The 25,236-nt window shown below is 41.3% G+C and overlaps 1 long non-coding RNA gene across 2 annotated transcripts in view; it reads right to left on the reverse strand.

The window, feature by feature from the left end:
* The window catches only part of LOC128909257 (uncharacterized), a 74,805-nt gene that overhangs the window by 40,484 nt on the left and 9,085 nt on the right, over positions 1-25,236 (reverse strand). For both annotated transcript variants that reach the window (XR_008466311.1, XR_008466310.1), the window contains exon 3: positions 18,312-18,494. This is a non-coding gene — a long non-coding RNA (uncharacterized LOC128909257). The remainder of the gene's footprint in view (positions 1-18,311; positions 18,495-25,236) is intronic.

Consider the following 25,236-nt stretch of genomic DNA (forward strand, 5'->3'; position numbering starts at 1 on the left):
CTACCCGAGATGTTTAACATTAAACTCAGCATAACTCCATTGACTTCATTTACACTCCTCTATACTCCTACAAGCTACAAACAGAAGCGAACCTAGGAATTTCGTAGTTCAAATTCATTTCAAAGAAATGCTGATATGAACCAACTGCCAAATGCTTAGTTTGCAGGTCTAAGTTTCTCTAGCCTTCTGCCTCTCTTCGTTATATTCTTACTGAGCTTCTTCTTTCATATAGGAGATATTCCTGAACACTGAATCCTGATGAATCACAAAACCTGCCTCTTTAATACTCAGTCCAGGACTTGACCCTGGATTGAAGCAAGCCCCCTCATTACATCATGTTAGAACAAAAATAAATGACCAGCAGAAAGGACAAATGCAAGTGACAGGGGAAGGGACCACTCTCCTTGGTGACTGCTCAGGGTGACACTGCTTCCCTGAAGTCAAACGTGTGTCTGTCCCTCCTGCACCCATGTCCGCACTCAGCCTGGGGCCCTCAGCTTGTGTCTGGAAGCAGACACAGGTCACTCACCACAGTGAATTTAAGAAACAGCGTTGTTCTGCTTTACTCCAAGTAGCACCATGATCCAGGAAAAGGGGTGCTAAAATCAAGTGACTTCGAGTCAGGCCCACTGAGAAAAGAAGTGGTGGATCAGACATACCAACATCAGGGACAGTGCTCAGAAAGACGAAACGCGATCAGCAGCAGACGAGTTTGTGTAAGGGAGCAAAACTTTTCACCAAGGACCTCTGCATTAGTAACTGAATCCAGTAATTTGAATTTTGATGTATCATTTTCCTATTAAGGAAAAATTTCTTGTGAAACCTTTTCCATGTGCAATAATTTCCCAAGAGAAATAAGTAGAGCCCTGTTAACGGAGAGTTTTAAAAAACGGGACTTAGTAAAGCTCTAGGGAATATACATACGCACACACTATAGGGAAAAATCCTGCATGGGAGTAGCCATTATTAGGTGACCTCCCAGGTCTTTACCATTTCCAATTGCACTGCTTTTAAGAGCTTGGCACTGAAATGCTGTACAAAGCGACACCAGTTTTTCCACTCATAACTGAGCTATAAAAACTATTTTTCAACAGAATTAAAATTAAACAGACCTCACAGAACAAGAAAAAGGGTTTGCTTTGTTTCATCTTATTTTACCAGGAAGTCAATGCTGCTTGATTTAACAATAGACAAGACTTCTCAGGTGATGGGAGAAATGAAAAATGTGAGCAGTTAAGAACTCCTGATCACTGAGGAGATATTTGAGACACAGAGCTCGATTAACTGCTAGCTAAGACACTGAGGAGAATATCGTTGCTTTTTGCCACTGTGTTTCAGCATAGCAAAGACACACAAGATGCCAATCTTGCATCTGGATCTGAATTTCAGCAGCCACAGCTGGGTAGGGGTTGACATTTAATTTGTCAAATTTTTTTTGTAATTGGTTAATACTAATATCCACTGTAGTCCTCAGGCTGCCTTAACGGAACTTGTTTCCCAGAATATCACATCACGCAGCTTAAAACCACTGCAACTACTGTTTCTCTGATGAAAAAACGCACAGCAAAAATATCATCATCTAACACCAATGCATAACTACATCTCACCTACACATGTCCACACCAAACACAGGAATTTTGGCTTAACACTTTCAGGATCAAAGCGCACCAGATCAGATAGTATCTGTTATGGCAAAAAGACATGGAAGAAAACACTCCTGACCTTGCTCTCTTGTGATTAGAAGGAGCCCACTCATCTCCACAACACCTGTAGGGATGGAAGGGAGTGAATCACTTTGATTACTCAGACCAAAATTCACCTGGGTCTTTTAAGTCAGTGCCTGCACCTAACACAGGTGCCTGAAAATCTGCCAGATTGGAAACACCAGTGGCAGATTGTATCAAATCTAAAAGCAGGAAGGCTTAGCAAAATTCACATCTCAATTCAAACTTTTTCCTCAGATCCTGAATTCTGTGTCTGAGCTTCTGGGTTGGATGCAAATTGTCTGATCCAAAAATATCACTGTGAGACAAAAGCTAATGCTTCCTCCTCATTACCATAGAAGATGATTAAGTATCTGTCACTTGGAAATCATGCCTCTTTGGGACAATCTCTCTCAGTGGAAGTTGTTACAGGTGTCATCTTAGCAGGACTTTCTGCTTGTCATAAGATTTCTATTAGTGTAGGATCTCAGACTTCTTCAATACACTTATTGGTGTAGCATCTCAGATTTCTGAAACTCACAGACACAGGAGAGAGAGAAGAACTGAAAGTTAAGCTAATATTCAGGGGAGAAGTTTTAAGAGGTGATTCCCCTTTGGTTGCTACACAGTAGAGACCAGTCACGCAAAACAGGTTTGAAAAGTATCTTTTTTTAAAGTAAATAACAATTATTTAAAGAATCTGAATGTAAATGGGAATGAAATGCTCTCCCGTGAGTTAAAATAGTCCTTCCAACGTCTTCAATTGGACCTCCCTAAATGTCAAAGTGTTCTACGTGCTGTAGGCCTCTTGGAGATCTGAGTGCTGACCACGGACCACTGATCAGCCAGAGGGCAGAAATAAGTCATGGAGAAGAGCAATAATTAACGTGAATTCAGCCTAAATGTAAACCATAATGAAGATTTCCCGTAGGGGAAAAAACACCCAAAGAACTGGTGAAATACAAAAATCTTTAATAAATCAGCACACTGCAAGTACTCTTCAATGCACCAAATCAGAAAAGGATGCACATTTTGATCACCTCAAAGTTCAGCATCGCTCATTTTGAGGGGAATGGTGTTGGTTCATTATAAAGACTAATTATCACCAAAATTTGAAAATATCTGGAAACCAGGTTTCTAGCCAAAATTTGACTTTTACCTTAGCTCAGCAAAGCAAGTAATGTGTTTAAATGCTCTACTGAAAAACAATCTCTGAAAAGTAAAGTGTGATTGATTTATGTCTGATAAACCACCAGTGATAAGGGAGTGACCAAACATCTTAAATTCACCTCAGAAGTAACACAAACAACATTTTCTAAATTAGACACCTCTTCTGGTCCAGCCTTTGTGGCACAGACTCCCTAGCAGAGCTTTAAAATCTTTCCAGCATACAACCGTGTTACAAATGTCACTAAAATAGCCCCTTTACCATTGTTTGTGTCTGCTCCCCACAAAATCTATTAAGATAAAAATCAGTTGAAATGTGAGGTAAGTGTATAATTAAGTGAATTTAAATATTCTTATTACTTTCTGTTCTCAATGAGAATTCAGTTAGAATTAGTCTACCTAAGTTCACCATTTGTTGTTCATCAACCCCAAATTACATGATCTTGAGTGAACTAGGAATCAACGTCCATGTTTATTTTCCCTGAGGATTTGTACCCCTGTTACATGATGTTGGAAAGAGAAAGAACCAAGATCATTAGGAGGACTAAAATGAGAATATTGCAAGAGAACAAGAAAGCCCTCTACCATTAATTTTACTCATAGTGTCTTAGTACAGTCATATCCTCTGAAGTTAGACACACATATATAATCTGGGAAGTCTTCCAGACTTCTTTTTAAGGAAATGAAGTTCTCAACACTGGCTGCATTAAGAAGGGTGGTTTTGGTTTTCCACAATGCCATCAGCAGTGCTGAGTAGGGCTCTGAATACATACTTGGAGGTTGTGCAGTATGTAGCTCTGCCCTTGTAGAGCTAAAAAAGCTGTCATCACCATACCGAGTATGCTTTGCATCCAAGTTTCCCAACAACTGTGCTCCATCACATGTTTGTGCATTGCTCTACAACAAAACCCATCCCAGAGCTGCCCACTTACAGCACAACTCTAATCCAGGATGTGAGCGTTCAAATTAAAAAAAAAATAAATTAAGAAAATACTGTCAGCTATTTTGACTGTGAAAATAATCTACAAAATGCACGTTTATTACATGAAGACATGTTCACTGATAACTACAAAACCTAAAGAATCCCCAGTATTTCCCAAAACCTACTTCTCCATGTAGAAGTATTTAGTCAATGTGCTAATGCCACATTCTGAAATTGTTTCGCCTCCCTCGAGTTACAAAATTGTCATTAGTTCTTCTCGAGTGCCCAGTCCTCCAGCATTCCCTACCATAACTGCTATGAGGTATTTGCACAAACTGAGGATGCATATATTAAGTAAATAAATAATAATAAAATGGGATTTATCAAACACATTAGGGTAATTAAAAAACTCTGTACTTTAGGATTGTACCCTTGCTATGCGATGATGGAGACAGAAAGAATAAAGGTCATCAGGAGGGCTAAAATGAGAATATTGCAAGAGAACAAGAAAACCTCATCTGCTGAATTGTTTCATTGACTTACGTGGAGTTACACTGATTTGCACAGGTAAAGACTGCTTCAATCAGCTGAACCAGCAGAGACCATCATGCTGAACACAATGTCAAAATACAACAATGTTCACTACATACTACATTTGCTTATGTCAGATTTGAGAATGTCTCCATTTCAGAATATGAAGAAGATATCACTGAATTTCCAGGGTGTTACAGAACCCAGGAATCTTGCCACTTGTTCACAGTGGAGTGTTTGGGACTAAAACATTTCTCGTGAATAAATTAATGAAGTAATATAAAAATTGACAGCTCAGCTATAACATCTGCTCATCTATAAAAAAAGTCACTCCACCCAGCTGAGTGGGTGAAGTAAATTTTACAAGGTTGAATTAATGTGGGTACTGATGGAAATATGACATTTTTTAATCAGCATAATTTCAAAATAAATTCTTAAGTAATAAAAAATTAAAACACACATGCTATAGTGAGTGGAGTGAGATGATCTGGATTAACCAACCGTGGTTGTACTCTGTTAGTGGGCCTGCCCCATTAGTCCGTAATGTTATTCTCTCCCACATGCAAAGAAACATATCACAAGTTGCATAGAAATCTGGCTTATGAGAAATAGTTTCTTGAGGCAGTATTCAAATGTGTGTGAAATGATCTGAAAAAGTTCAGTCTATATTGAGTCATTTCATTTTTCAGGACAAAGCTTTGACAAATGACACCTCATTAGAAGGAGGGAGAGAAAGAGAGAATGAGATACCAAACATTTGAAGAAATTTTCTGAAAAGAGTCTGAAATAAAAAAGATTTCACCAAGAAAACTCAGCCCGTTACTAACATAGGACATAAATGCCAACTCAACTAAATTAAGCACCAGCTGAACTTCAAGCAGAAATTTTCTTTCAAGACATCAGATGTCCCAGAGCAAAACATCCCATCTTTACTGACGCGTAAAAGCAGAGGGAAAACTGATAAGAATTCAGAATTTCAAACATACAGGTGCCATGGGAAAATGCGAGTGCTGTGTAACTGCAAGGCCTAGTTTAAGAATAAATCCTCTTTAAATAAGAAAAACATAAAAATACAGAAACATGGTAGTCTATTCTGTATCACCCTCCTTCAAAGGAGCATTCTGTGAACCTGTCTGCTCACCTAATGGTTACAGGTATGAGATGTAAATGCTGTTGTGACCCTAGTGCACATAAGCACCTTGGTAATAACATTCCTCTGTCATAACCACATTAGAGCTGCAAATGTCCATGCATACACACGTTACATTGGGGCTATTCAGCTGCAGCGGGATTACAGTGCAAATTGGTTTGACCTATGTATGTAATTTTACTATCTTCACAGGGCTGCATTCTCTTCTTGCTGATATGCTCGGTGATTATTTCTTGTCTTTATCTTTTGTGCTTGTTTGTTTGCTTATTTAAGTGGTAGCAGTGTAGTGACCATGACAAATAGCTTGGAGGATTCCACACAGTTGAGTATTTTCTCCTTTAGCAGCTTTATAGCAACTCCTTAACAGCAGCTTCTTCATCCCTGTGCCTTGAGAACACCCCCATTGCTTTGGGGTTTTTTCTTCCACTGATACATGTGCATCACTCACCCCAACACTCTCACTCCTCCAGTCCCTTGATGGATCTGCTCAGGGACTGTCTGAGAGCACATCTGCCAACGGCGGTGGCTGCAGTGGCCTGTTAAGGACTACTCTCCTTTTCATTTGGTTACAATTAGCTCCTGGTGATGTGTTTTAAGAATGAAACTCTGAGCAGACCACTCAGAGGAGATCAGACGGGGAAAAGACCCTTTGCAAAGATGCTCCAAATGTCCTTAGAGGAAGCTAAAGTAAATCTACACACTGCTGTCAGGGAACTCCTGAATTTAGGTTCTCCTAGGCATAAGTTTTTCCATGAGGAAAGTCCCTTGCCTCTCTGACTGGCAGGAGGAGAAAGAAAAAAAACCACCAAGAACAATAACAAAACATGTTCACAGGGCTGCTGCATTCAGAGAATAGTGTGCAAGGCGGTGGGCAGGTATTTTGGTTTAGTTTAAGAATACTGACCTTAGTGATGACACTGAAGCAGCTACACAAATTATGTTTAACATTGCAGCTTCATGTGTATTCAGAAGCCAGCCTTAAGTTAATATAGTGTATTTTCAAAGTTACTATACGGTGCATGTTTAGAACTCCAAATGGAAGCCATTCCCTTTGCTCAGCATGTGAGATAAACCTGGTAAATTAGAGATTTGTTTATATTCTGAGCAGGTAACAAGAAAACAACATACCTACTGCTGTTCAAGGATTGCATTTCAAAAGTGGACTACAGTACATTTGCACTCTGATATCATATTTACATTTGTAACTCCTGTGTATTCTGCAAGTAGCAGGAGTAGTTCTCTAAAGCCTTTTGGTAAAAAGAATAGAATTTCTACAGTGATTAGACTTGTTTAGCTTATCTTATTAAATTCAGAAATCACAATTCATCTGCAAACAGCTGTTTTTCCCAAAATGTATATGCACTAGGGTTTTGTTGATAGGCAAAGTCTAAACAGGAAAACTCTAACTTCTGATTTTACAAAACCTGCTTTGAGCGTAATTAGGTTTTCACTGAAGGCACATTAAGCACCTACCAAACCAGGGCCCTTATCCATGGCTGACATCTCCAGACAACTGCCTACATATTAATGATAAGTAATCACAATAAAACAAGTTCTCAATTAATGTAACTGTAAACTGCTAACTTGGTCAGGATCCAAGGTTACAGAGAGATGCTGAGCCGCATCAGCAAGTGCATACAGATTATGGAAGAGATGTAACCTTGCTCTTCAGAGAGCATCTCGGTTGTGTTTCATATGTATTCTTCACAATTCTTACAAGGGGTAGTTCCAGCTCAGGAACAAAACCAGCCTTGCTCCAAGGGTATTGTATGTAAAGATTAACAGTGTCAAATGGTGACAGCACTATCGTAAATTCCAAGCACACAAAAACTAAGATGTTAAATCCTATCTCTATAACTTCTGTTCCTCTCAATGCGAAATTCAGAAGGTGTTGAATGGAAGTGATCACAGAAAGTAGTAGCTTGATTGATAAAGTCCCTATCTGGTCATTTACGATCTGGCTGAAGGAGAAGCAGCTTTTGCCAGACAGAAAAGCAATTAATCTGCAAACAAGCCGAGGAACAGCAGGGCTGTGCATTGGAGTCTCAGGCTGCTGGGAGCTCATGAGAGGAGATAAGACTGCAGCCTGCTATTTATTGTACATTTTAATTAAGTGCTTGTTAACGGCAGTTATCTTAACAGTCATAAAATTACTGTTGTAATGCATTTTGTTTGAGGAAAAAAAAATGGAGGGAGCCGAAGGACTTTATGAAAGCAGTCACAGATTGCTTTCACTTTAAATCAAAGAATAAATTCTGAAGAGGAGGGATGTTGCAATGATCTAAGCCGAGCCACTAATGGTTATTTAATGTGGCCATCAGTGTTTGTAAGTCCCTAGCATACGGAACGTACACAATAGCCTCCAAACCCTCTTTAACACTTATTTGAGATGACAGGAAAAATGAAACCGTTTGTGCTTTCAATGGAAAAGCAATCATTGGTACATTATATTCTGCTTGCCCTATCATGCTAATGCATGGTAAAAATGTCACCAAATGTATTTAAGGACCTGATGGAGTGTTGCTGTTTGATTCCTGTTACCGGGCTGATTAATAAAAATCTTCAATTTGTATGTAAATGCAGTGGGGTTTCATATCATCCGCATACCTGCACCTGGAGAAAATAATAAACTGAAGTTTAATGCAGCAATTATAAGCATTTATGGAACTCTTTAAAGAGGCTGCCTGCTTCCCCTGACCATCAAGATGAGATATTCACAGAGGAATATTACTGATGCTCAGACAAGCAGGGCTGCAGATGGTCCCCAGTGCAAATGCTGCCAATGCAGATTAACTCACTGACTCATACTCACTTTGGTACAACAATGTAAGCTACTTATTGTTAGACAAAAGTGTCATATTTTTCCCTACATCTGAAATAAAATCAAATTGAACTGTTCTTTGGAGTAGTGGGAAGGGTGGTAATTAACATTTCAAATGAGGTGTGTTTGCATCATTTACACTTTTCCTGACATCACTTAATTCCCTTGTGCATATGTTCCCATGACAACATCATCACCACAGATAAAAATTGCATCGGTACAACAGAAACTCTTCAAGATATATGACAACAGCTGTTTGTTTATTTTTTTAAAATCCCCCTAATGATCTTCAGACTTTTAACCAGTGACCCCCTAATGGCTGATCCTTAATAAAACAAAGTATGCGGCTATTTGCATCTTCACAGATGGATATTGGAAAGGTTTTGTGGTTTGTGTACTAATGGAATAATAAGTACCACGTATTGGTTATGGTCATGTGGAGGAATACATTACAACATAGATAGATATCGGCTTTGATGTGTTCCCATGCACAAGCTCCGCTCACATAGCAATCCATGATTAAGTGCATATGACATAGATGTTCTTAGTTTGTTGTAACCATTTGCTAATCTGCATTTGCAAATTTCAGTGAATGTGCTCAAAATGAGAAACAAACATATTCAACTCTAATCCCTGTGAGACACTACACTGGATAAATTATTGTTCTATTGTTTCAACACTGTATTTTTATTGGAGTGCAATTCTTCACTAACTATTAGCAGGGTACCAATGCGTTTTAATGACTGTGATGCTCCTCACAGATTACAGCCAAAGAATGAAATCAGTGAGCTACCAAACGCACAACTATAATTAGTCTCTTATTTAATAGTCTCAGACAAGGCTTTAACTTATCCCATCCACAACTGAGTGCCCTGTTGACACTGAAGAGCTGTTTTTATTCTGCTTCCCATGGTGCATGATCAAGCCACTCTCCTTAAAGAAGTTTAGTGGAAGATCACCCTTGTTTTTAAGCCAGCCTCCAGCTTGTCACCAAACAATAGTTCTCAGGCCCAGCTGTGCCACATTTGGCTAGCACACAGCATGTTCCGCCTGAAAAGCTGTTCCCTGGCTCTTCTGAGGTAAAAGCAAATGCATATCCTGCTCAGATAGTCATTCGGTATTTTAACCAAAGAGCACACCAAGAGTCACTTTTGGGCATGCTTTTTGACATGTAACTGCTCTAGAGGCAGCTTCCCAGTGTGACCATGGACAGACTGAATAAATCCTTACCAAGAAAGCCTCTCCCTCCAGATGTAGCTCTAAATCCAAATTCCGAGCAATATTGTAACTGTCGAGGGAAAAGCATCTGTGTTAGAGGTCTCCAGACCCAAAGAGAAGACAGAATCCATTCTGAGGGAGGGGAACTTGGCAATTACCATCCAAACAACTGTTTGTTTACCATCCTAAATAGCAAGTGTAGATTCAGACAATCAGCAGCACAATAACATCATGCTGCAGAGGAAGAGCTGTACTACCAGGATACTTCACAGAACCATCAGTCACTGTATTCACTGTTGGGCGACATGTCAGACAATGGCAGAAACTAACCAGAAGGTCATTGAAAGCGGCCCCAATTTCTTGACATGCTCACAGCGATTATCTGCTTTTTAGCCAGGGTTCCGTCCAACCTGGTAAAATGCTGATCTGGTATTGCACCTGCAGTTGGTGAACTTGCAAGGATTCAACTCCTGCTGCGGTTTCGTATGTCCCACTAAATACAAGTGCCATTGTTCCTCCACACCACTCTGCTCACCCAGCCCCATTCTGGAAGGGCAGGGTGAAGAAGATGAAGCATCACCATCACCAGAAGGCCAGTGACCAAGACGATGAGTTGTATTATCAACATTCGATCTAAACTCAATCAAACTAAATGGGAGCTCCATTGTTGTTGCAAGCAGACTTTGGATTAGAAACTTCAAGTCTCAACCAGCTCCAACTGTACAGCTATGCCTATCTCTTAGGGAAAAATCACCCTGGTACCAACACTGCGCTGGTGCAGTCACCCCTGCAGAGGCAAGGAGAGCTGGTACTGCAGAACCACTGAGATGTGCAGGAATAAAGCCTATGACAGGCCACTTCATGTGTTATCAACAGAACTGGCAGCTAAATTCAGATGATAAAGTCTTTATTCCCAGTCAAAATGCAAGAAACTGAAAGCTTGCCAGCCAGTTTTCAGATCCCAAGCAGGCTCTGCAGCAATTACTAAAAAAATATGTATATGGCATCAATACTGAAGGATAAATATGGATTCCCACAATGACAGTTAAATAGAAACACTTCTGACTACATTTGAGGTAAGACGCAAAATAGCTAAAGTCAAGTAATTAAGTTTCATTTGCAAACAGGATTATAGAATTTCAAATAAATCTTATAGGAATTCAAGTCAAAGGTATTGTAGATCTTCACTTTCTTCCTCTCCCTTTTTGGCCCAAAATCGTGTTGGTCCTTATGTGGTAATATCATCAAAGACAAATCATATTTCGTTTTTAAAAATTATTTTATAGATCTGCCATCGTATTAGGATAATGAATCCATGTATATTGTTTAAACCTTGCACCTTGCCCTACAGGAGTACGGAGAAAATGGGAACTTAAAACACGAATAGCCCTGCTTCTTCGAAGAGAAAATTCAAAATGACAGTCGCAAATAGTCATCCGCCCAGATCACCACATTCTCGGGAAAATGCTTGTTTCAGTAGAAATAAATAAGCCAAGACTTAAACAGCATTTTTTTAGGATGAAAGTACTTTTTTTCTTTTTTTAATAATCTTGCAGTGATGTCATACTGTCTTCAAGTCAAATTCACTTTTACCACCCTGTTACTGTTGACCTTGGCTTAAATTAGCAAAATACTAAATCTCATTTATACAATAACAACATGTATAGAGAATACTTTGTTACCACATTTATGTGTATATGACTTCTGCTCCAACACACACAGAATCGACACTGATGACTTGCAAACCCCAACACATACCAAGATTATTCACAATGTTACATCAATAGTAAATACTGTAAATATTGAAAATATGTTCAGAGATTCTGAACAATATTTTCTTGTCAATTTTTAACATGCAGCTTAAAAAAAACTGCAGTCACAGTCAATATCTATGCAACTTGCTTAAGATAAATCTATGTCACAACAACCTTACAGCAACTTCATATTTTGATTATTTTGATTTTTTTTTCATTCTTTCTTAAAAAGCTTCTGAAAATCCTGTTCAGCCACAAGCAGGTTTGCATCGGAGAAGCATGCTGCTGCTTCTTCAGTGTAGTACGTGGCAGGAAGCACAATGACTTTACAGTTACTGTGCCGTAGCTCTGGCTTCAACACTGTCACACCCAACGACCTGGGAGAATCACCTGATATGTTAAACAGAATCACACCTCTCGTACCAACTTTACAAGTATGTGAAGAAGTTTGATCAGTCACATTTATAAAGTGACCTGAGAACCTCAGGTGAAGGGGACTGTGTACTTTTGTTGTTCCCTCCCTCCTTTATAACTGCTTATAAAATGACTAATTGGCTTTAGATTGACCTACAGATTTCTGAAACCCCATCCCTACATCCTCGTGTCTACACATGCACGCACATCTACACACCACTTTGTTTTCTAACTCTATACATCTTTCAAGAATCTCACTATTAAGTCTTAAACATGTAGGGTCTGAGCCTTTGGGCAACAGCCCCAAGCTGTGGTTTGTAGAGCACATTCAGAGCACTATGTGAAATGCCTGTCGAAGGCTTGAAAGAAGCTGGACAGGTGCACAGTGATGGCATCTCATCTTTTTGGACACCTCACCAGCTTATTACACAATGAAGTAACATAAAGGGATTTTTAGTGTCATTCAGTTGGTGTGAACCAGGAGAAAGACAGCTAAAACGTTCTGACATGTACCTTAATGCCAATAGCATATAGTGTGAAAAGATCTGTGGTGTCCTGAAGTTGTCTCCTATGGCAAAGCTGCTCTGTGAATACAAATTATTTTGTCCAGAATAAAATAATAAAAATTGTCCTTAAATAATGTACATATATATGCTTTGAATACTTAAAAAAATAACTAATACAATACTGGATCCCTGCAGATCTGCTGGACTTTTAGACAGTAAATCTACGTTGTAGTCGTCACTAGTATATCCTACTGTCCTCTTCACAGCTCATGACAGCTAAGGCCATCTTTGCACAGCTCATCTAGTTATATTTGTTATAGCATAGGTATTTGTAACCCAGTGTAGTACAAGCTGTAGTGTTGATATAGTAACAGCAGCGTAAACACGCCCTACTTTTGTACAACATAGGGTTGGTCTACATGGTAATGTGACTGTATAATAAGCTGCAGTATTCACGTATACTATTACCTCCACACTAATTACTGCATGTTCATATGAGGTGAGGTAGCTTACTCTTATGCAAAACAGAGCAAACCACTTCACACAAATGCACTCCTATTGCTTGCCGAGGCTACATCCAGTAGCCTTACCAGTAAAACAAATTAAATGTGCTAGGGAATACTAAGGGCACCAAGGCTGGATGGCCCCAAAGAGTTCACGTTTCACCACCACCAGAACAGACCAGCTGCTTGCAAACCCCCGGCCTGCTCAAGCCCCCAGCCATGGGCAGAGGGCTTCAGCACAGGGTGGCTGGTGATGGCCAAAAGCCCACAAGAGCTTCCCAGCATGGCTTTCCATGTGCCAGCACTTGGGAATGCTCCCAAGCATTGTTTAATCTCCTAGTCTAAATGTAGCCTAAGCACCTGCATGGGGGAGCAGGGTGAACACCAAAGCTATTTGGCAGTCGCTTCTCCATGCGGGTAAGCATTTTTCCACTCCTGTATATGGGAAATATCAGCACATTTGTATCAAATTAATTATCAGCAAAGTTAAAAGCAGTAAAACTTGTGTTTAGGCAAGGCTTTAAAACTCTTCTCCATTTAGAAAGTTGGTTTTACTGTTCTTCTACAGTATTTTCAATGGTTTCATGTATCACTCTGTTAAGTCCAGGACTCTGCATGGTTTGGTGGAAAAGAATGGGTCTTATTACTCTGAGTTTTGTTTTAGTTTTAAATGACCACTGTAAAGACAAATTGCCTCAAAAAATACCTCCAAATCATTAGAAATACTTCCTAACCTTGCCATAAAGATTTCTTTTACCGCTGCGACCTTAATGAGAATGTTTCCCTTAAGAATTGTGGAGAGTTTTATGAGAAAGCAACAACAAAACAGTGAGAAACCTTGGCAACATTGAGAAAAAAAATCAATAAAAGAAAAAACAAAACAAAAACAAAATAATCCCTCAGAAAAAAGGCCAATACCAACTTTTAAGATGACCAAACTCTAATATCCTCTCATTTGTAAGTTTAATTTGTTTTCTGTACTATTTTTATCTCACTGAACTGCTATTATGTGAAGTACAGTAAAAAAAGGTCTTTTACTTAGAAGAATTCTTGACTAGCTTTCTCCTAAATATGATATTCTTGGGAAAACAGGATATCACTTTAATAGATGGAAAGAACAGTCCACAGCCACAATACACAAAACCTGATCTACAGCCTTAGCTAACCCACTGCTTCACATATGCCTAGTTTTAAGCATGCAACGTATTCCCTAAAAGCCACTGATTCCCATCAAACACCTCAATGGACCTAGAAGTGAAGCATCAGCTCGAGCACCCTGCCAAACCTATGCCCAGTATACCATAATATAACCTCAGCCTACCTCCAAAAAAACAAGAGTAAATACAGCATCCCAGGGAACAGCAATGAAGGCGTAACCCTAAGGATGGTGAGAAGCTGTCACAGCCGTAAAGAGAACATTCTGGAGAAAACCTGACCTCACTGATATCCACAGGTCTTCTGCACACTGTTCCAGAGAACCAGTTCTCTCAGTGGGCACACTTTGTCTATAAAAAACAAAGCCTGATGCCCCCAAAACCCCACACATGCTGTATATTCTTAAATTAGCTAAATCCATTTAAAATAGTAATTTCTCTTCCCTCATTTTGGTTTCAAATCATGGCCATCTTTAACCCAAACTATGGGTATTTTGCTAAAGTATGGGCTCTATTAAAATACAACACCACACGATATCAGGAGTTTTCTAGTTAGGATGAAGTGAGTTGTCTCCCAAGAGGCATCATAGAGGTCGCCAGGACCAGCTCAGGTGTGTCCCAAGGTGCTGAGAGCACTGGCTACCTTCATTATAAGGCCACTCTCTATCGTCATTGAAAAGTCACAGAAGTAGCCTTCAAACTGCCACGCTAGGCTGGCCTGCATCTTCCCTGCCTAGAAACTACTCATGAGATAAGCTCTGGGAAAGTAAAGCTCAAATGAAAATACTTATATTTTGGCGCATTTTCCCACTGCACATTCATTATTTGTAAACACATAATTCATAAAAGATTATGATTCGATGTTTGGATTTTCAGCAAAAATCACAATATTTTAAATAAAATTTTGTTAAAACATTTCTATTTTGCAAAAAAGCGTTTTTTTCTCTCCAAAACAAAACTGTGCAAAAAATGTTGGGCCTTTAGTTGATTGACAGTTCTGGGAAGGGATAAAGAGGTTCACAGTTCTTTCACTAGTTAATGCATTGACTTATTACACAATTACACCATTTCAAAAGCCATTCTGAAAAAAATGCATTGTGTTCAGTTACACATTTTGAAATTTGGTGACTGCCACAGCTATATGGCATTTCTTTTTAAAAAAACCCAAACACTTCTGTCTTGAGAATTTATCGCATTTATATACTATTTAGAAAACAAGTTGTTCTTGAAGCAGCAAGAAAGTGAAACTATCCAAAAGGGAGAAAAAACATCAACCTTAAAGACTGAAATACACCCAATTATATTTTATTCCGAGCCTTTAATCACAGTTAATACCTTTCAAAGAGATGGAAAGGAATCTCATGCTCTATGGCCATGAGCTTCCCACACTGGAAAATAAAGAATGATGCACTTCAGTGATTCTTCCAATGTTCACATTATCTTGACTGAGACCACCATCTTTTTTTACATCATAAATATAATATGACATAAAATACTGATCTCTTCCAAGCTGAGTTAAATAAGCAAAAGAAATGATCCTGCAATGAGATCCACACTTTATCAGACCTTAAACATACCCAAGTAATTGTTGTAAGAAGAGAACTCCAACTCCTTTACTGTTTTCTACAACTGTTATATTAGATCTGATACCATGTAGGTGTTTGTAGTGGAAGCCAAAGAACCGAATAAAACAGGTCTACCCTTTTGATCTCCTGGTATACATGCTGAAAAGTCCTATTAGGATATATACCAATAGTTAGGACATACACTATTTCACAGATCTTTGAAGAAAAGTAGAGTATTCATGTGCAGAAAAGTACTTTTCAAAGTTCAATATAATGACAAATATTTATTCAGAGACCCTAAAGTGCTCTGCAGACTTTACAGGCAGAACAATATAAACAGGGAACATTTTACCAACTTGAGTATCTCAAGCATGGAAGACAGCAACCATGCAATATGGCACCACAACACCATATATGAGTTGAAGACATGAAAAAAAACAAGAGAAAAATAAGTAGCTGTAACTTAAACTAATTGCTTAAACTCTGGCCAATGCAACAAAACTTGCATTCCTTCTTCTGCTAGAAGTGCCTACATACCTTTTATGAAACAGCCACAATCTCAACATTACGTCTCAGTGAGAAAGTTATCATCTTCTCCATCCAGTGTCCCTCCCAGTTCCCATCACTAGCTATTACATTGATGCAGAAACTGACTCCAAGAGAAAAATACCACTCACTAATTACCATAGAGTGGTGTTCATTCAGCACTTCAGTTTTCCTTGGAGATTTCTTACCCAAACATTAACCCTCAACCAAACCAACCTCAGCTGTTTCAACATTCTCTCTTGTTGTTTTTTTTTTTTTAATATGTATATAAAAAAGAAGAACCAGACCAGTTGCAGTCAGACTTCTTGGCAATTTAACATTTTTAACCAAAGTAATTTATAAATTATGCAAGTGGAATATTTATTTATGTGAAGAATTTTGTGGGTTCTTTTTAAAGGTGGGATTGGAACTGCTGTTATATAGTAAGTGACTGAGAAATCTCTGAATGTTGTCTTGTATAAACTTCATGCTAGCGGCAACATTACAGAACAATTTTGCTTTTGTTGAGGGCCTACATATATTTTAATTAAATAGTTTAATTATGAGACAGTTGCTATATAGCTATGTGAGCTGAAAATGGTTTGGGTGGTTTTGATCTGTCCTAATATAAAAGATAGTGTAATTTAAACATAACAAAACTAGAGTGTTCTTCTCTCTGCAGTAAGAGGGGAAAGACACACAGCGGGAACTAAAGGAGGACTTGAAAGGAGCCGTGCTGGCCGCCTATCAGGGTCCCCCCTATTTGCATACCAAAGGTACCAGACATCTGGGGGAGAGTCTGTGCGGTGCCTTATTGCCGTCTTCTGCAGGGCCCGTGCCGAGGGAATTCTCCCCCAGCCAGAAATGGGGCTTCCAGCCCTTTTATGCTGCTTCAGCCTGTTTACCTACCATAACGGGGTCAGAGCACAGGAAGAAATCTTAACCCTGCATTTGACGCAGAGAATGCTGCAAACCGAAGGACCTGACCACATGTGGGATTCAGTCATCAGCGGCAACTCCAGTAACCGGCACTAACATCAACCCCAAAAGTAGAACAAAAAACCTCAGCTCAGCTGTCCCTGCATGAATCCTACTTTGAGAAAAAAGTCACATGGGAGAAGTGCTCCGAGACATTATAACAGGCATCACAGAAATGCTAAGTATTTTTTTCCAGGCTATTTTTAGGTAATTACTGAAGAGCAAGATTTCATACTTCTACCATGTACACATCAATAATGCAGTCAGATAAGTATGGTCATATGTGAATGTACACACCATGTTATTTTTTTATTTTCCTGGATGTTCTTTGGAGATGCTTCCCCCTCTTCCCCGGCTGACCACTGAATCACCACACAGCCTCCCAGTGCGCTGCTGCGCTTGGACACCCTCCAACTCTGGACACTCCAGAATGTAAAGTCAAGTAGAGAAAGGAGGAGAATATAGAAAGATGAAGGGACTGAAAGGAAGGAAACTATCAAATATCACAATTCCAACAAGCCATTACTTTTCTCTGGGATCAGCTAGAGGGTTAGTAACTCCGTGCCAAACAATAGTAGCAAATTAGTACCAAATTAGTAAATGTAGTAAAACGATGACTACCAAATGGATTCCTTGCAAGCACGATTTTTAATATTTCACTCTAAAATTCAAAGCAGACATTAAACAAAACTTTCTTTGCTCAGACCAACAGCAAGAATTGTGCCCAGATATGTAAGACTAGGGGGTTGGGGTGGGCAAATGAACTATTTTAAACCACAGCATATTAGCAGGAGAGCTGGCCAAGTACTACAATATTCAAAATTTTTTTTAAAGGAAATATTTCTATAAAATTTATCTGCTGTAAAACCAGTTTTAAAATTCCCAGTATATTTTTTAATGGAATTGCAGCTCCAGTGTATCAGGTAACATGTCTTAGTAAAATAAAGCATTCCTGTTTTTCAGCCAACTAATAATCAGGTTGCATTGGGTACCCCTTAATGGAAAAGAACAATTGTTATTAAAGGAACATAGCAATTAAATCACTGGGGCTAAATTGCCACATCCTCCCAGTTAGCTTTAGGAGTGGGCTTTTTGTGATGCAATCTCCACCAAAATTTCTTCACGAAGATTCTCTTGCAATGTGTCACATGGGAAGAAGGCAAAGGTTTGCTCTCCAGCTCTCTTCAAAAGCTGCTCCTCATCCTGGAGGAGCTTTAAGATTTTGGGAGGCCAAAGCTCTCCATTCAGAGGCCCTAGACTGTCACAGCCAACCAGAGCCATCTTTGCCGTGATCTCCCTGCTTTCATTGAGATAGAAGGTCCCTATGAAAATCAATGTGGTTTGCAAATGTATCACCTTTTCATTGAAACTTTTCTGGTAGGAAGGCACGTGTTACTCACCCCTCAGCTCCATCTCCAAGCTGTATTCACAAGCACATATGGTAGAAGCTTCCACAGCAAGTAATTGGGGTGGGTATCACAACCAAAGTACTCCAGCTGCTGTTCTGAAAGCAGGCGTTGAGATCTTCATGTAGATGTACAGATCTCAGAAGCATGATCTGGCCCCCGGACATGATAGGTTTCCTATAAAGAACAGCGTTACTATAATCCCTCTCTTGTCATGAAATATTCAATTTTCTTTTTCATTCTCAGAAAATAAAATGCTAAATTACCCAGTTTAGTAGGTCAATGTCAAAACTTATGATGAAAAAGAATCTTCCTAAGAGAGTTTCTTAAAACCTGTATAATCAGGTTGGTAATGCTGCCCACAGGGAAAACCCATTAGCAGAAATCTCTAACACATTTCAAAAAGCTAAACCTAAGTGGATTGTGGGTGTGCCTAACTGTTTGTTATATTGCAAGCAGCCCAACTCATCTGAAAGCATTGCTACATCTCAGGGCATTGGTTTCCCTCTGCACGTACTTGGTGTAGAAATCTGCTAGTGCAGCCAGTGGGCAGATTCTATGGAGACGAAGAAAGCAGATTTCATCTTCCTCGCATAACTGGAAGAAATTTTTTAGTCGTTTTAAAGGGTTAAACTCTACTCCTGAACTTCAATACTCAGAAATTCTATGCACTCTCTTTTTAGAGTACTCTTCCTTCCTTCCTATCCGCTAACACAATAGGGAAAGCTTTGTTATCATTAATCATCTTCAGAGCCCTGGGGATTCTCCGAGTAGGAGCACTGCTGCAACCGCGCTGGAAAAACCCACACAGACACGCAGCAAAGTTTCTGTCCGAGTTCACTCGTGCAGATCTTCATTAGTGGCTGGATTTAGGAGCCGGGGACATGGTTAATGGTTCATCTAAAGTCAAAAAGAACTAAATCTTTTATAATTATCCCCAGAATCAATATTTTCAAAAAAAGGAATTGAACTTTTTTTTTTCCTGCACCATGAAGATCTGTAATCTGAAGTGGGGATAAAAAGGTGGATTTTTTTCAGTATAAAAACAAATAATGTCTTGCACTGCACAAAACATCACAAGATAGAAAAGGCAAGATAAACAGTCTGAACAGAGACGGAAACATAGCAAAAATGCTACATTTTTGAGACAGAATGATTGTGCCTTGAGAGAGAGTAATTTATCCAGACAAAACACCTTAAATAGCAGGTACTGTATGAGTTTAGCAGCAATTATTTAACTAATTCATCTTGTCAGCCTCCTAACAAATAGCCCCCAAAAAAGCAGCCTGTCTCGTAATTTGTGGAGACTTTGAAGGAAAAGGATATCCTGTAGAAATTAAAGAAAAGCAACATGGCTGAGAAAACATTTGTATATAAGTCATCAAGATTCTGATTAGATCTCTAACTCCTTGATCTAAATGTCAGGTTTTTCATGCATTCTGCTACATAAAACTAGTTTAAAAAATACACTCAGTACAGAAATAAACAAGGACAACAAACATAGTCTTGATTTCTCAAACAGGCTTTTTATCTGCAGGTGCAAATTCTGCACTTATTTATAGCTGGTTTTTCAATTTAATGCCTGCTCTTCTTAAAAGTACAGCGCTAGCATTAATATAACCAATTGCCTATCCGAAGCTGGAAGATAGGAGGCTCAGATGTGGTGAAGTGAGTTTTTAAAACTCTTCAGACAACACTTACGAATTCCCCAAACAACCCAGCAACACAATTCTGTAACTAAAAATAAACCAGAAGCTTCTGATTGAGAGTCCAGTTTCAGCATCCCCAGTGCCATACAGATTGTACAGGGCATTTGTGCTTAAAACTGCATAAACGCTAAGTAGTTGTGCAACTGCATGTCAAGTTAAATGTCCCTATCGATCCACAAAATGATGATTTTTATGCATAATTGCAGTAACTACGCATGCAGGTTACGTCCACAGCATTGATTTTACGTGCCTACCCTCGCGCTACTACAATATTGATAATTTGAATCTAATTTATTCTCATTGTTTATACAGCTAACAAGATGCTGTGTGTGTACACAGTGGGCTGGGAGCTAAGACATTGTGTCTTTCTCCACAGAAATTGCAATCTAAACAAAAAAACCTGTGCACTGGAGAGTGGATTGGTCTTCACTCCACTGAGAAACAGAAGGGAGAAAACAAAAACAAGCAACAAGAGATGACAGGAACAGAAAGGCAGAGGGACTGGGAAAAGCACAACAGAAATAACCAGGCACATGACATAAAAGTTCACAGCAAAGGTGAAGACCTGGGACTTGGAGACTTCGGGAGGTATATGCAAATGCCGTACACTGAAAGGCTTGGAACAGCGGGACTGCGGACACATTTTACATCAAATTTCCATTAATAAAAAGAGATTTTCAGTGTTTTCCTCCAATGTTTCAGTAGAACACTGAGAAGATAAATACAGTAAGGAAGAAGAGGTGGTGACCAAATAGTGGCAATAGTGAGCACAGCTGTGGTAGATTACAACAGGATCTGGCAGGTTAGGATAAGAGATCTGACCAGGATGCAGTAGGAGATGCCAAATAAGTAACAAATTACCTCCCTTCTACCCCAGACAATGTCTGTTCTCTCACCTACTGAGACCTCTCTCCAAAGGAAAAAGGCTATAAGGCCGCATTTATGACACAGTACCCTTTCAAAATCAGGTTGCCTTTAGGAGGATTTGAAGCAGGCACATCTGAGATGGGTGGTCTCATCAAGCACAGTATCCTCACCTGGACATCTCTTATCTGCCAGCCCCCATGTTGTGGAGCCTGTTCTCCCAGACGCTTTATCCCATCATTTAAATGCTGCTTTAGACAACATTTTTTTCCTCCTTTTGATTGATGTCCAGCCCAGCACATTATCCCTTCCTTTAAATTGATGTCACTTTCTTTAAGAGCCTAAGCATTACTCTAAACTGTGTTTTAATTGCTATTTATACGTCCCTCAAGTGTGCAGAACCATGAATTGTTCAGCAAAGGCCGGGACATTTTATAAATAAAATCCTCACTTGCTACTGAGAATGATAATATTAGCTGGCAGCATCTGGATACACTTTCAAAGTGAAGATTTTACTTTTACAAGACAAGGCTAAAAAGACAGATGGCATAAGCTAGTGTGAAACCTGCAGAAAGCTTTTTCCCCCCCTGTTCTTCGAATACCATCCTAAGTCGGTGAGTGGGAGGAAAGTTAAAGCTTACATACATCCCAGCATGCCAACCCATGCCCTACTGAGATACTTGACTGTCTAGTGCTTCTAAGCAGCTGGAAAAATGTCAAACTGTCATCACTGATTAAAATGGGATTTTATAGAAAGCATCATACATATTGTCATAATTCTAGACTTATTTCGCACGATGGAAATACAAAAAGTTGTTAATTTTGCTTCAAAACAGATTTCCCTCATGTTTCCCTCTGTATTCTACTGGTATCTACTCAAGTCTGTACATACCCAGTAATTATGGACTCCATCTTATTTTGGAGAGTTGGGGATTTACCCACCATGATTTTTCGCTGGAAAGCCTGTACTCCTAAACAGTCTGGAATCACGCAGATGTCTGCACATCAACATTTATGCCACTTGCTGTCTCCAGGCTCATTCCTGAGCGCTTGAGCGGAGATGATGCCACTGATTTTGATCTCCACAGCTCACCTGCAGTTCCCTGCCTTTCCCTCCCTCAACTAAGGAAGTAACTAGCTCTGCTGTAGCAAACACCTTGTTAGAGATAAGAGGACTGCATTACCAAGGACATACTGTATTAGCCTTTACTATTTGACGCAGATTTTTTGATTGACAGCCCAAAGCCACTTGACTTCCTTCTCCTCTTGCCATCGTGAGATCACCACTATTTTAATCTCCCTAACCTTGAAAGAGTGGGAGTGATACCGCTTCACCTGTACTCTCTATTAGGTGGCAAACTTTGTGTGACATGTGTAATCCCTTCCTATGCATGTGCAAAGATGGCATCAGCCAGCCTTGCTGATATTCACTCACCAAAACTCCCAAGTAAACAAGGCCTAGAAGATACTTGACACCGAGCACAGAAAGGGAAGATCTGAGAGTCAACAGCAAGTGCGAGATGGCACCTGCTCCCAATGGCGTCACAGAGGAGGACAACTAAAGCTCCTGCGCCCCAGGCCAATGCTGCCCCACCAGCCTAAGACCCGGCTGGCCACGCTGGGACAATCAGAGCCTGCCAATAACACCAGGGAGAGTCCGAGCGACCCTCCTCTCAGCCCCCCGCCGTGGGGCTGCCCAACTGCCGGCCCACACTCACTGCCACAGAGCTGCCCGCAGCAGGTGCCCTCTGTAATGGCGTCTTGTTACAGGATTAATCACTTACAGGTTCAGCAAGTTCAGTGCTCCTCAGTACCACCAGAAAGACAGCACTAAGCATGAAGTGCCAGAAAACTACTAGCACTGCAGAGGCTGCAACAGGCGCCTGCCCCGTCCCTCTGTGACCACGGGCCTTCCCCAGCCACGGCCTAACCCAGCCCAGGCCCAACCCAGCCCAGGCCCAGCAGCCACCTCCCCAGGGCACGGGCTGCTGCCCACAGCCCCTTCTGTGTCGGGACAGGATTTCCTACTGACAGAGGCTCCACGGCCTCTGGTGTGTCATCAGGCCAGGAGCAGGGCCCCACAGGGACACCCACCCAGTCAGAGCTCCAGCCCTCAGCCAGGGCCGCTGCTGGCAGCACTGAGGGGCCTGCCTTGGGCGGGCCCTTAAATACCCCGGGCGGGGCTGGGATGGGCCAGGGGACAGGATTGGGTGGAAGCAGAGGACTGGTGGGGATTGCCTTCCAGCAGGGCTCCAAGACCACCTGGGGGGCCCATGGGGTGACCCCGTACCCAACGCAGTCACCAGCCCCATGGGGCGACCCCTGTTCCAGTGCAGTCCCCAGCCTTGTGGGGTGGTTCCCATCCCAGTGCAGTCACCAGCCCCATGGGGTGACCCTGTCCCCAGTACAGTCCCCAGATCCATGGGGTGACCCCCATCCCCAGCACAGTCCCCATTGCTGTGGGATGACCCCATCCCCGGCACAGTCCCCAGCTCCATGGGGTGTCCCCAGCACAGTCCACAACCCTGTGGGGTGACCCTGATGCACTCACTCAGGGTTAGGGGTGACCCCAGCCTTGCAGTCCCCAGGGACAGGGCCTGACCCCCGGTGTCCCACCCAGGGCAGGCACCCCCAGCCCCACACAGGGTCACCACCGAGGCCATGCAGCGTGGTCGCAGCACCAGGCCTTGCTCCTCACCTCTCAGCTGAACGCAAGCTACGGCTGCTCCCAGGCAGCCCACCAAACCCAGCCCCGTGGTGAGGCGGGCACCACCAGCCTTGTCTCTGAACACAGCATGGATGTCGGTGGGAGATAATGGTGAAGCAAGTCCAAGCACAATGAGCTGAGTACTGAGCCAGGCTGTTCTGATCACAATTTCCACCTTAAAACATTGCCTCACCAGCACTGATGGCCCAGACCAGGTGCCTAAGTCTTCTAAAGTCCTCCTTGTGCTTCCCTGAGCTCCCAGGGATGCCACTGCCACCTCCCCGCCGTCCTCCTGCCAAGCTGAACTGCAGTTGGGAGGCCCAGAAGGATGGCCTGCCTGCCCCCAAAACATATCCCCAGCAATCATCCGCACTTAGGGTTCTACATGGGATATCTATTTTAACACATTTGGCTCACAAGCATGACAGCGTGTCAAGCTCATCCTGGGGGACCTAAAATGGAAACAAACCTGGATTGTTGGATTCTCCACTGACATTTATGCTGAGAGGTCATGGAGATAATCAGTTCATCTTGGAAGAAATGGGGACAGTTGGTAAGGGGGCAACCGACAGAGCATCACAGAAATATGAACCCTGCCATAGCAATTATTATTCCTTTTTTCTTTTTAGCCAGTCACTGCATCACTCTGAGTGAGAGGAGAGAATAAAGTGACCTTGTTGCAAACCCTTCCAAACAGAACAAAACGGTGTAAACAGAGCCCTTCACACAGTGTGCCTGCAACCCTCTGCACCAGTGGTTAAACCTCAGCCTAAGCCACATCTCTGGGCAAAACAGAAGGTTAAAAAGTTAATTTTTCTCACCTGGACAGCTCTGGATTGTTTTTAACCTCTCCCAGGGCAGACTGCAATCAGGCAAAGGCACAAACAGAAATAGCAGTAGAGTGACCATTTCTCCAAACAAATAATCACAATAAATTCATCAGATGAAGAACTCCCAAAACACCACAGATATTACAGCCTGTTGTAAACAAAGAGTTTCCAAATATAATAGCTGGAAAGATGATGTTCAACCCCTTAAAGGAAGCACACTGATTGCAATGTAAAATGAGTACTTAGAACTCGTGCAAAGCTTTTGCTCGGTGCCAGCACTGAGCCGGCTGAAGCAGTAAGAGATGGGCAATGCCCATCATCCAGTGCCAGCCCATCCCCAGGAGCCCGAGCTAAAGCTGAGAGCCTCAAGCGCACATCCATGCTCCCAAGGTCACTGGGTGCCTCTTGCAGGAGACACCTGCACCGGGCTTTAGGGAGATTTCAGCGTTCCTTAGCCCTGCGTGGTCCACGCATCCCACCCGGGGACCCTGTGCTGCCCCTTTTTCAGACACAATATTTGTAGTGGGTTCAGCCCGCTAAGGTGCTTTGCTACCCTGAGGTCCATGGCAGCGTGCACAAGGCTCTGCTGCCCAGCCCAGCCTCCGGAGACGCAGCCAGAGGAATCTGGGGCCACATCTGGATATTCTGGGTCACACTCGGCCAAAGATGATTCCCTGGAGTCAGAGGGGTCTCATAGGAAAACTAGGTGCTCTTCAGTGGGATTTGGGGCACTGATTTGTCCCGGAGTTATTTTCAGTCTAAAAGCATATTTTTAAATCTGTGGTTCAAGTTTTAAGACTCAGTCGTAA

The sequence above is a fragment of the Rissa tridactyla genome, chromosome 4, assembly GCF_028500815.1.
Source record: "Rissa tridactyla isolate bRisTri1 chromosome 4, bRisTri1.patW.cur.20221130, whole genome shotgun sequence".
Lineage (NCBI taxonomy): Eukaryota > Metazoa > Chordata > Aves > Charadriiformes > Laridae > Rissa > Rissa tridactyla.